The 11,186-nt window shown below is 39.0% G+C and overlaps 1 long non-coding RNA gene across 1 annotated transcript; it reads right to left on the bottom strand.

Annotated features, from left to right (window-relative positions):
* Positions 1-855: 855 nt before the first annotated feature.
* LOC149132017 (uncharacterized) lies at positions 856-4,633 on the bottom strand. Its single transcript, XR_016244955.1, has 2 exons — positions 4,472-4,633; positions 856-1,032 (listed from the first exon to the last, which is right to left on the bottom strand). It is a non-coding gene; the product is annotated as an uncharacterized LOC149132017 (long non-coding RNA).
* Positions 4,634-11,186: the final 6,553 nt, after the last annotated feature.

Genomic DNA, 11,186 nt, shown 5'->3' with positions numbered 1-11,186 from the left:
GTGTAGGTTTGCCGTTTGTTGTTGGCACTCCGTCGCTTACGACGTCGAGGGTTCCAGTTGATCCGATCAACGGAACAGTCTGCTCGTGAAATTAACATGCAAGTGGCTGAGCACTCCACAAACACGTGTACCCTTAACGTAGTTCTCGGGGATATTCAGCGTGACACAGTGTGACAAGGCTGACCCTTTGAATTACAGGCACAACAGAAACAGGAAGAAAGAGTGAGGGAAAGTTGTGGTGAAAGAGTACAGCAGGGTTCGCCACCCGGAGCCTCGTGGAGCTTTAGGTGTTTTCGCTCAATAAACACTCACAACGCCTGGTCTGGGAATCGAAACCGCGACCCTATGACCGCGAGTCCGCTGCCCTAACCACTGGACCATTGCGCCTCGACGGACCCTTAAAATACTACTGTAAACTCTCAATTTACTGTTTTGCTTGCGTGGACCCTCCAAATACTTATATAGACCCCCCTCCTCTGCCAGGAGTCATATTGATCCCCGTTAAGAACCGCTGCTCTGTATCATCCTTCTGTCTTCGCCAAGATAAGGGACTTGTTTAAAACCATTTTAGTTTTGTTAAACATGGCCATTTGTTTGCCCCTTTTCAAGCGTTAAAGCCCAGCATGATGGAAGAAGTGATGAATGGACTGTCCCTTCGTCGATGATGAAAATGCATATACGCTCTTCCGTTCACTTCTACACATTTTTACCTTTCTTCTCAACTACACAGCAACAAGCGAACTTTCTCTCTCTGCCTCTGTCACACACACGTATACGCACACACATACACCACACACGCACATTCACACATCACACTACACATACATCACGCAAGCACACACACACACACACACACACGCTTATCTTTCATCGAAGAAGTGAGAGGGAGGAGATATATTTTAATAATTGCCGCTATGAAGTCAGTGGTGAAAGGTGGTCCATAATGTCAAGGCCTTCAACTAAGTAAATAAATGGCTTAATTCATATTTCGGAATTCAAATCCAACCGGAAGTCGATTTAAAAGCCAATGGTCTGAAATGAAAAAGAAAAACAACTCAAGTACTACTCATGTAAGGAAAACATCACTACATTTTACTCTTCTTAACATGAGGGAACTCAGCTACAGCCCTCATTATCACTGAGAATCTCTCTTGACAAAAGTATACTCTTAACATAGCTAGGACTGCATTTCAAAGACTGAACAGAAACGTTTAGCACAGTGATTCTCAACCATTTTTTTGCTTGTGGACCCCTTTGATTACTATTCTGATCTGGTGGACTCCCGTAGCCATTCGATGTTTAAAAACCAGTTATATAGACGCTCCTTTCAAAATTCCTAATTTGTTTTTCACTCATTAACTTGTGTAGGTTAAACTATGTAAAGCATTAAAGAAAGAGACCTAGCCTTTTCTGCAATAAATACACCTAAAACAAAATTGTTTCATGGTCCCGCTCAATAAATCTCCAATTTACTATATTGCTTGCGTGATCCCCCAAAACTTTTACATGGAATTAGGTTGAGAACCACTTTTCTAGTATGTGTCGAAAACGCCTAACATATGCTGGCAATAATTCCTGTCCGAAAATGTTGTATTTGGATTCGTTTGTAGAAGAAAGAAGAAAGATAACTGTTGCCAAATGTCATTAACTGTTGTAGCATACCTCTGACTCTGGGCTAGAAAATATTTCAACCCTCAACAATTGTTAGTTCTCTACAAAATTCAAGTGAAGTTCACAAAAATTATTAGAATTAGGAATTAAATGCGAAAGTATACCAAGGAGCTAGCAGAAAACCGCCCGGAAGGCGATCTTTCTGCTAGTATAATTTAATTCTTTAACAATGAAATAATAAAGCCTTTCAGTGTAACATGATGAAAGAATTTATTGAAAATATTCAAGGCGCAGATATGGTTGTATGAGTAAGAAGCTCCCCTTGCAGTCACGTGGTTTCGAGTTCAGTCTCACTGCGTGGCACCTTGGGCAAGTGTCTTCTACTCTACCCCCGCCCCCACCCGGGCTGACTAATGTTTTGTGAGTGAAGTTTGTAAATGGAAACTGTGTGGAAGGCCATCGTTTATGCGCGCGCACGTAGGGGGGGGGCGTGACTTAGTGGTTAGGGTGTTGCATTTATGATCGTAAGATTGAGCTTCCATTCCTGAGCAAAACACTTCATTTCCTGCTGGTCCAGTTCACTTGGCTGTTGAAAACCAAATAATCCTGCGACGGACCGGCCTCCCATCCAAGGGAGGAATGAATATATACGGCAATGAAACTGGGAAAACGTCCTTATGAGCTTATGGTACGGAAAAGATCTTTGATACTTTTTGATATACATATATGTATATATGTGAATGTGTATGTGTTCGTGTCTGTATTTGTCCCCCTCCCACTGCTTAACAAACGGTGTTGATTTGTTTACGTCCCTGTGATTTAACGGCTCATCAAAAGATACCGATAAAAAAAAATTCAAAAAATAAAACTCATCATGGTGATGCCCGAGCATAGCCGCACTCAAATAACTGAAACAAATAAAAAGATTAAAAATTTTAAAAAAAAAAAATTTAAGATTGCCATGTAAAGGCTCTTATTGCCATGCTTTACATAGCTAATGCACATAATGTCATGAAGATTAGAAGAAAAAAGTATAAACAGTTTTCAACATTTTGGTTAACGGAAAGTCCTGTTAAAGGAATCTTTCTGTCTTGTCTAATTCCATTTTATTAGTAGCTGAGAAAACAACTGTGTTTAACGTAGAAGAAACTAACTTTAAAGTAGTATTTGTGCAGAGCAATGTTTCCAAACTTGAGGTCATGACAAAATTCAGTGTGACGACAGGAAAAGAAGATTGGTAATTAGCGGGTGACACAAGCTCATTTTATTACTTCCTAGAATTTTCGATTACTGTCTGTACCTTTTTAAAATTTATTCACAAAAACGTTCATACACATATACATAATGTATTTTCTATAGCTTTCGTCATGGCAGAAAAAAGGATCCAGTTTATACTTCGCTAGAATCATGATCACAAGCAAGACAGCTACTAAAGACAATAGTCAGACAGAGAAATGAAATTTACTGTCAGCAACTGTGAGACAACGTCCCACAGCCTTACAACTTTCACTAGCTCTATATCTGTTCTCTTACAACATCATTCTATCGCTATCGGTAGCTTACTGCTAAGAGAAGGTGTACACAAAACTATACAAAGAAAAATTCTACCACATTTAACTTTCTTTCGCACGCTCTCGGATTTTATAACCTGCCCGACGAGGCAAGGTATTTTCAACGTAACAGTAAATAAATACTTTCTTAAAACTTCATGCATTGTTCATATTTCACATCCTACAACATGCCGTTATAACAACAATTTTTTATCGTTACAACTGCTGACTCCGACATTTCATATTATTGTGCACCTAATTAATCTTAACCGTTACAAATCCTTTTATAGAAGTTATTTCACTGGGTATCGACAGAAGTATTTTGTGTGTGTTGTATCAGAAAAGTAGTGAGTGATTATAAATGGTTGTTTTATTGAAATAGAATAATGTGCAATTAACAGACACTGATATTCTTATGAAGTTTATTATATTAATGGTCGAACGCAGGTTACCTTTCAATAAAATTTTTTAGGTTTTTTTTATTATTATTATAAATTTTTCTCCAAAAATTGTTTTCATACCAATTATCTATTTTCATAGAAGTATATTTCGTATTAATCTTTTCTACTATAAGAACAAATATTGTAGGAGGGGACTAGCCGATTACATCGACGATAGTGCTCAACTGGTACTTATTCTATCGATTTCCGGTGAATGAAAGGCGAAGTCAACCTCAGCGGAATCGGAACGTAAAGATGGACGAAGTGCGCAAAGCATTTTGTCGAAATGTCGCTAAGCATTTTTGTCTGGCGTGCTAAAGATTCTGCCAGTTCGCCGCCTTAAATTTCGAAATAATAAAACTAATTTAAAGCAATATTTATAATTACGTTAGTACATCAATTTTACAAATTCTGTTTTCATTAAAGGTTTTTAATTATTATCAATAGTGACCTGTTTCTACTATTAAACATTTATTACAAAACTGAAGTTGTTTTTTCTTTTTAACATTAATGTCAGTGGGGAGCACATAAAAAAAACGTTCCAGTGAGGTGGGCCTATCTAAAAAAAGATTAGAAAACACTAGTGTAGAATACGACACATGATATTCATATGAACGGGTGAAAATCGAAAGATTTTTAAGTCGAACTTCTGACAATAAAGTATACCTTAGTTATAATTATCCTCAATAATTTTGTCATAACTATAAACACGTTCCAGAGACCATATCAGTTTTGCATTGCCTGCTCAGTCACTTAGGAATATCCATTTCAAGCAACCATAAAATATACTTGAAATACGTGACAAAAGACAAAAATACTGTTTGGTCTCCGCAACGTTAGACGTGAAATATAAGCGCAATTATTCATTACCGTTACTATTGACTGCTCGTGGTGTTTCATTGTTGCTGGGCAATACGACAGCGAATGATAATTCACTATTAGACACAAGTATGACAAATATAGAACTGCGTATTTCGCTATACATCAAAATATATTTTACATGTATGGATCTTTCTTAACCGTGTGTACAGATGAAGTGGACATCAGGCTAATGCTACATCAACTACAATCTCTGTCTATCTTTATTTCTTCTCACGATTCTCTCTTCATGTGAATAAAATGCTGTTTTAGCCGTCAATTATTCCATTGTTAGGAATATAAGACCTGACATTAGACAAACTAGGCAGTTGCATACCATCTTCACTTGAGACAAGTGGTAAGCTGAACTTAGTTCGTGCAAAGTGGTTCTTAACATCTTTTTTACTTTTAATAAGAATTGTTAACATTTATGCTGGAACTCTGAAGAAGGACCTACTTGTAAAAGTATTGAATTTAATCACATCATAAAGTCAACTCCACCTATTGCATTATGGAAATTGAATTGGTTCTTTTTATGCTACGTGCTGAAAATAAACAAAATTCTACTGCGTTTGCTGTGTGAAATTTTTATTTTAATACTGGCTTCATCTGAGTTCAAATTCCGCCGAGGTTGACTTTGCCTTTCATCCTTTCGGGGTCGATTGGATCTTTTTTAAAACGGGGGCCACATTTTTCATTAACGAAACACTTTGAAACTTGGAACACTGGTAGAATGTGTCATATAAAACATCTTTTTCTCTTAGTCTTCTTCAAAAAAAAAAAAGAAATCCATAAGTTATTCCATGTTAAAGTTGTCGTATTTCTGTAATTTCAACCAAATACTGACGTCCATTCAGCCGATATACATTAAGTGCCGACTACATAAACAAACGATTCTGAAACAATTAACCCTAACCCTAACCTTAGGGTTAGGGTTAAAGCAAATTTAAAATGAAAAAAAGCAAATAAAACGAAGGTATGGAGATTAATCAGCCAAAGGAGTAAATGTAAACAACTGAATACTTGTCAGTGATTGGTTGAAATTATCGAAGTAAGACAATTTTTTACATGAAATAAATTCGAATACAAAAATATTTTTCTGTTCTATAACACAAAATAGATAAGTATACGAAGTTTGAAAGTCTTTCCATACCAAAAACACTACGTAAAACATTAATGAAAAATGTGGCCCCCGTTTTAAAATAGATCCGGTCGATTAAATAAGTACCAGTTATGCGCTGGGGTCGATGTAATCGACTTAATCGCTTTGTTCTTGTTTGTCCCCATCTATGTTTAGCCCCATGTGGGCAATAAAGAAATAAATATTGGCTTCAAATTTTGGTACAAGGCCAGTAATTTCGAGAGAAGAGGTAAATCGATTACATCGACCCCCAGTACACAACTATTACTTATTTTATCGATCTCGAAAAGGATGCAAGGCGAAGTTGACGGAATTTGAACTCAGAACGTAAGCGACGGACGAAAGTATTTTTGCCCGACGTGCTGACGACTCTCTCAGTTCGCCGCCTTAACTCATAATAACAATATTGGTTTCAAGTTTTGGCACAAGGCCAGCAATTTCGGGGTAGGGTGTAAGTTGATTACATCGACCTCAGTGTCTGGAGACGTAACATATACCCGATGTATTTTCTCGAACGCTCTAACGAGAATACAGATAAATAAGTCACGGGGGAAAAGAGTTACAAAAAACAAAGATGCCACCGTTGTTTCATTATCTTACCTTGCTTTAAAAAATGAATAAAAGTCTTTCTCACATGTGTGTAGTGCTATCATATATAGTATACAAGCTAAATGTTGTCGATAAATAACTAACTGAAATCTTTGTTTCACTATCTTACTTTCCTTAAGAAATTGAATAAAAAGGTTTTCTTTTTATTTTGCTCTCTTTTTTTTTTTCTTTTTTTCTTTTTTTTTCACGTGTGTAATGCCAACATAGTGGAGGCGCAATGGCCCAGTGGTTAGGGCAGTGGACTCGCGGTCATAGGATCGCGGTTTCGATTCCCAGACCGGGCGTTGTGAGTGTTTATTGAGCGAAAACACCTAAAGCTCCACGAGGCTCCGGTAGGGGATGGTGGCGAACCCTGCTGTACTCTTTCACCACAACTTTCTCTCATTCTTACTTCCTGTTTCTGTTGTGCCTCTAGTTCGAAGGGCCAGCCTTGTCACATTCCGTGTCACGCTGAATCTCACTGAGAACTACGTTAAGGATACACGTGTCTGTGGAGTGCTCAGCCACTTTCACGTTAATTTCACGAGCAGGCTGTTCCGTTGATCGGATCAACTGGAACCCTCGTCGTCGTAAGCGACGGAGTGCCAACAACAACAACAATGCCAATATATATAATTTGTGTACAAGTCCTGTATTAATAGTTAATAACTAGTTTAAATATATTTTTTGCGTTATTACTTTAATTGTTTATAGTATATAAATAAAATGTGATTATTTTTCCCACTGACGTTTTCTGTGACTTTCTTCCCGGACACTTCTAACGTCCAAGCCAAATCGCCAACTTAACAATTTATCTAGTTTCCTTACTTTTTTTTTTTTTTTGTAGCTTTTTTATTTTCACGTCTTCTCAAACCTGACAATCTCGTCCTATCCTTATTTCTTATCCCTTTCAAACATTGACGCACGCTCCTTTCCCTTTCTATAACTTCCTCTCCCCCACTCTAAAATAAACCCATTTTCTCTCTCACTAGCACTTCTTTCCTCTCGATGGGTCATTGATTTTGTGTCTTTTCTTAACCAATTTCCTCTCTACGTAATCGTATTAGTCATCATCTAGCTCCGACGGAGAAAAACATTGTTTTCTCACTATTTGCTTTGATTTTTTTATCGTGTCTTTTATCGTGATTTTTTTTATCTGTGACAAGGAACCTCTCTCATTCTCCATATCGAATACATTCTTTTACTGTATCCTATTGTGTAAGGCCAGCTCCTTTAGTAACATTCCACGGCAATTTTGTCTCTTTGAAACAGTTTTTTGTAGACCTTTAGTCCTTGCAGCAAAAACTGAATAACAGCCAGACACATCGTGATTGTTTAACGGCACAGTTGCCGCGCAAGAAACCTTCATCTGAATGCGGCGAGCTGGTAGAAACGTTAGCACGCCGGACGAAATGCTTAGCGGTATTTCGTCTGCCGCTACGTTCTGAGTTCAAATTCCGCCGAGGTCGACTTTGCCTTTCATCCTTTCGGGGTCGATAAAATAAGTACCAGTTACGCACTGGGGTCGATATAATCGACTTAATCCGTTTGTCTGTCCTTGTTTGTCCCCTCTGTGTGTAGCCCCTTGTGGGCAGTAAAGAAATAAAAAACACCTTCATCTGAAGATCCATTCTTATGAAAGCAGTCGAAAAATATATCTTAATCTGTTATACTCATTAAAAAAAAAGCTGTGATGAAATAGTGACACAACCACTTGTAATTTTATCAGGACACCATCTCAAGAAAGGTTTACAAACGATTTTGAAGACTATGTTATCCACAACGAAGAAATTCTGTTATCTGCAACTAGAAAAATCGAATAAGTTGAGCTCACGATCAAAAAGAATTCAATATCTAGTCCTGCTGATGCTTCCGATCCTTGAGCACGACTCTTTATTTTGCGTTGCTCCAGTTTATTCTACCAGTCATTTTCTCGCACAGCCCTATCACCCAACAGCTGTCACATCCTGGATATTCTGCTGTGTCGAGGGTACGATGTGCAAGTGGTTATCTATCTCTGCATTGATACACAAAACAATTAGCGAAAGTATGGTTCATGTTACCACATTATACACGCTTAGAGGAACGACAGCCATGTCTTTATAGGTTCACCTGCGCGAAAGCGCGCGCGTTTATGTGTGTTTGTGGTGTGTGTGTGTGCATGCATAAAATAAACGAGATGATATATCAATTAACTGTAAAAATCATCTGTAAAAACAGGATGGGTTTTTCGTAGAGCTAATCGCGCGCGCGCGCTCGTGTGTGTGTGAAAGCACATGGCTTAGTGGTTAGAGGTATTCGACTCACGATCGTAAGGGTGTGAGTTCGATACCTGGCAGCGCATTGTGTCCTTGAGCTAAACACTGTTTCACGTTGCTCCAGTTCACTCAGCTATCAGAAATGAGTTGTACCTGTATTTCAAAGGGTCAGCCTTGTCACAATCTGTCACGCTGAATTTCCTTGAGAACTACGCTAATGTTACACGTGTCTGTAGAGTGAGCAGTCACTTGCACATTAATTTCACGAGCAGGCTGTTCGATTGATCGGATCAGCTGGAACGCTACTCGTCGTATTTGATGGAGCGCCAGTAGTATGTATGTATGTATGTATGTATACAAACAAACATATATAACGTCATAAATCCGTTTACAATCATATATTTTAACCACTATAATCAGAGTGAAGGCGCGTGATCTAAGACACCACAGTTCAAAAACCATTCGATGGACCCGAGTGGTCGAGGTGCAAGATAACAACAAAGCCACAATTTGGTCTTTGACAGACCAAAATGGGCGCATGTTACTTGACCCTAAGCAGGTATTTGGAAATTTCGACAGCACTTTGCTCAACTGTTCTGGATGACTGGCTGACGAAACGCAGGATAGATACCACAGCCAACCTCAACAGCGTGCCTATCTTTGCAGCGAGGCTGAGTGTCGCGAAAACCCGATAACAAACGCGGATATAGAGGATGCGATGGTTGGCTGCACGAAGGGGGCAGGTAAATAGCCTGGTTTAGATGATCAGTCCTACGAGCTCTGTTTTTATATTTCAGACTTGTTTAGAGAACTTTTGGTAGATATCTGCTGCAAACGGAGACAAAACTCATGAATTCCCCCTTGTGTGAGTCAAGAAGCTAAGAAAGGCCCAAATAAAAATGAACACATTGATAATTTTCGGCCCATAACTCTGTTTAATGCAAATTTCGAAATTTTGGCCAAGGTGTTAGCAAAGAAGTTAGCACTTGTCATCGATGGTAGAATTGACGATGCACAAACATACGCCATCTTGGACAAATCTATCCACAACAACCTCCACCTCATTCGACACATCATAGTGAGGGTGGGTAAAGAACCTGTTGGGTGGAGACCTGACCAATTTATATTGATCAAAATCTTTCTAACAGATGGATCACCAATTCCTGGTACTCTTTTTACAGCTGCTTTCGGTCCACGGTGACACTCGATGGTGGGGTGAATGATCACTTATTGGAACCACATAGATCATGCGGTCCCTCCGTCAAGGTTATCCCTTATACGTTATGTTTGCGAAAATGGCAACTGCTAAACTCTTGTTGAAAAGAGACAGTCTGAACTGAAGTTTCATACATCTGTGATTCTTCTATGTTCTTATGTAATGTTGTTCAAGGAAGGGCATACACAACATCTGGCGTCATTCAGAGACAAACATACTGGATAACTTCCGGCTAGAGATGGCAGTCGCTCGACCTTACTCACAATATATAAACTGAGAAACGACAGACATGCTAAACAAATAAACAGAAGTGACAGACATGCTGTTGTTTTTGTTGGCACTCCGTCGCTTACGACGTCGAGGGTTCCAGTTGATCCGATCAACGGAACAGCCTGCTCGTGAAATTAACGTGCAAGTGGCTGAGCACTCCACAGACACGTGTACCCTTAACGTAGTTCTCGGGGATATTCAGCGTCAAACAGTGTGACAAGGCTGACCCTTTGAATTACAGGCACAACAGAAACAGGAAGTAAGAGTGAGAGAAAGTTGTGGTGAAAGAGTACAGCAGGGTTCGCCACCATCCCCTGTCAGAGCCTCGTGGAGCTTTAGGTGTTTTCGCTCAATAGACACTCACAACGCCTGGTCTGGGAATCGAAACCGCGATCCTATGACCACGAGTCCGCTTCCCTAACCACTGGGCCATTGCGCCTCCACAACAGACATGCTAAAAAAAAAAATAAAAAAAAACAGAGCTAAAATATATACAATAATACTTTGTTGCCTTTCTGTTTGGCTGGTTGGCTCACTGATTTGGCTAGCTGGCTAGTTGGTTTTTTCCTGGTGAGTAAAATCGAATTCTTTCAGAGTGAATGGTGCTTTTGTAATGTTAGTTTCATTCTGATGTTTAAATGACATCTTTACAAAAGAAGAGAAAGCATGAGCGGATAAGAAAGCAGAAGAGCAGAAGCAGCAGCGGCAACAGCAGCAACAGACTTATAAGCACAATAGACAAGTAACACACCACGTTCACATAGCAAGCATTCAATCCCCAGTTTTTGTCAACTAAATGGAAACTACCTATACGATACCACATTCCAAAAACATCTATCCCATTCAGCCTTGACAAGCAAAAGCAACAGGAATACAGAGAGGGAGAAAGAAAGAAAGAAAGAAAGAAAGAGAGAGAGAGAGAGAGAGAGAGAGAGAGAGAGAGAGAGAGAGAGAGAGAGAGAGAGAGAGAGAGAGAGAGAGCTCTGAAACAACCTCACTGGAACATTCTTTCGTTTTATGATCAGAAAATGTGAGGGATCTTCGTTATAATCTTAAATTTCTTCCAACCACTTGAAATATTTCAAATTGTCACCAGATTGTTTTATAGTTTTATAGTTTTGCATGCTGAAAACGAAAATCGCTGTTAGAACAACAACTGCTTTTTTTTTTCACACACACACACACACATTGTGTAAAGACTCTTCTGTTTAAGTCAAGACATGCTCTTGGAGTGCAGTTATTTGAATTAACTGG

This window comes from Octopus bimaculoides, chromosome 18, assembly GCF_046866305.1.
Source record: "Octopus bimaculoides isolate indiv1 chromosome 18, ASM4686630v1, whole genome shotgun sequence".
NCBI lineage: Eukaryota > Metazoa > Mollusca > Cephalopoda > Octopoda > Octopodidae > Octopus > Octopus bimaculoides.
Note: the sequence above shows the minus strand (reverse complement) of the source record. Positions and strands in the feature narration are given on the sequence as shown.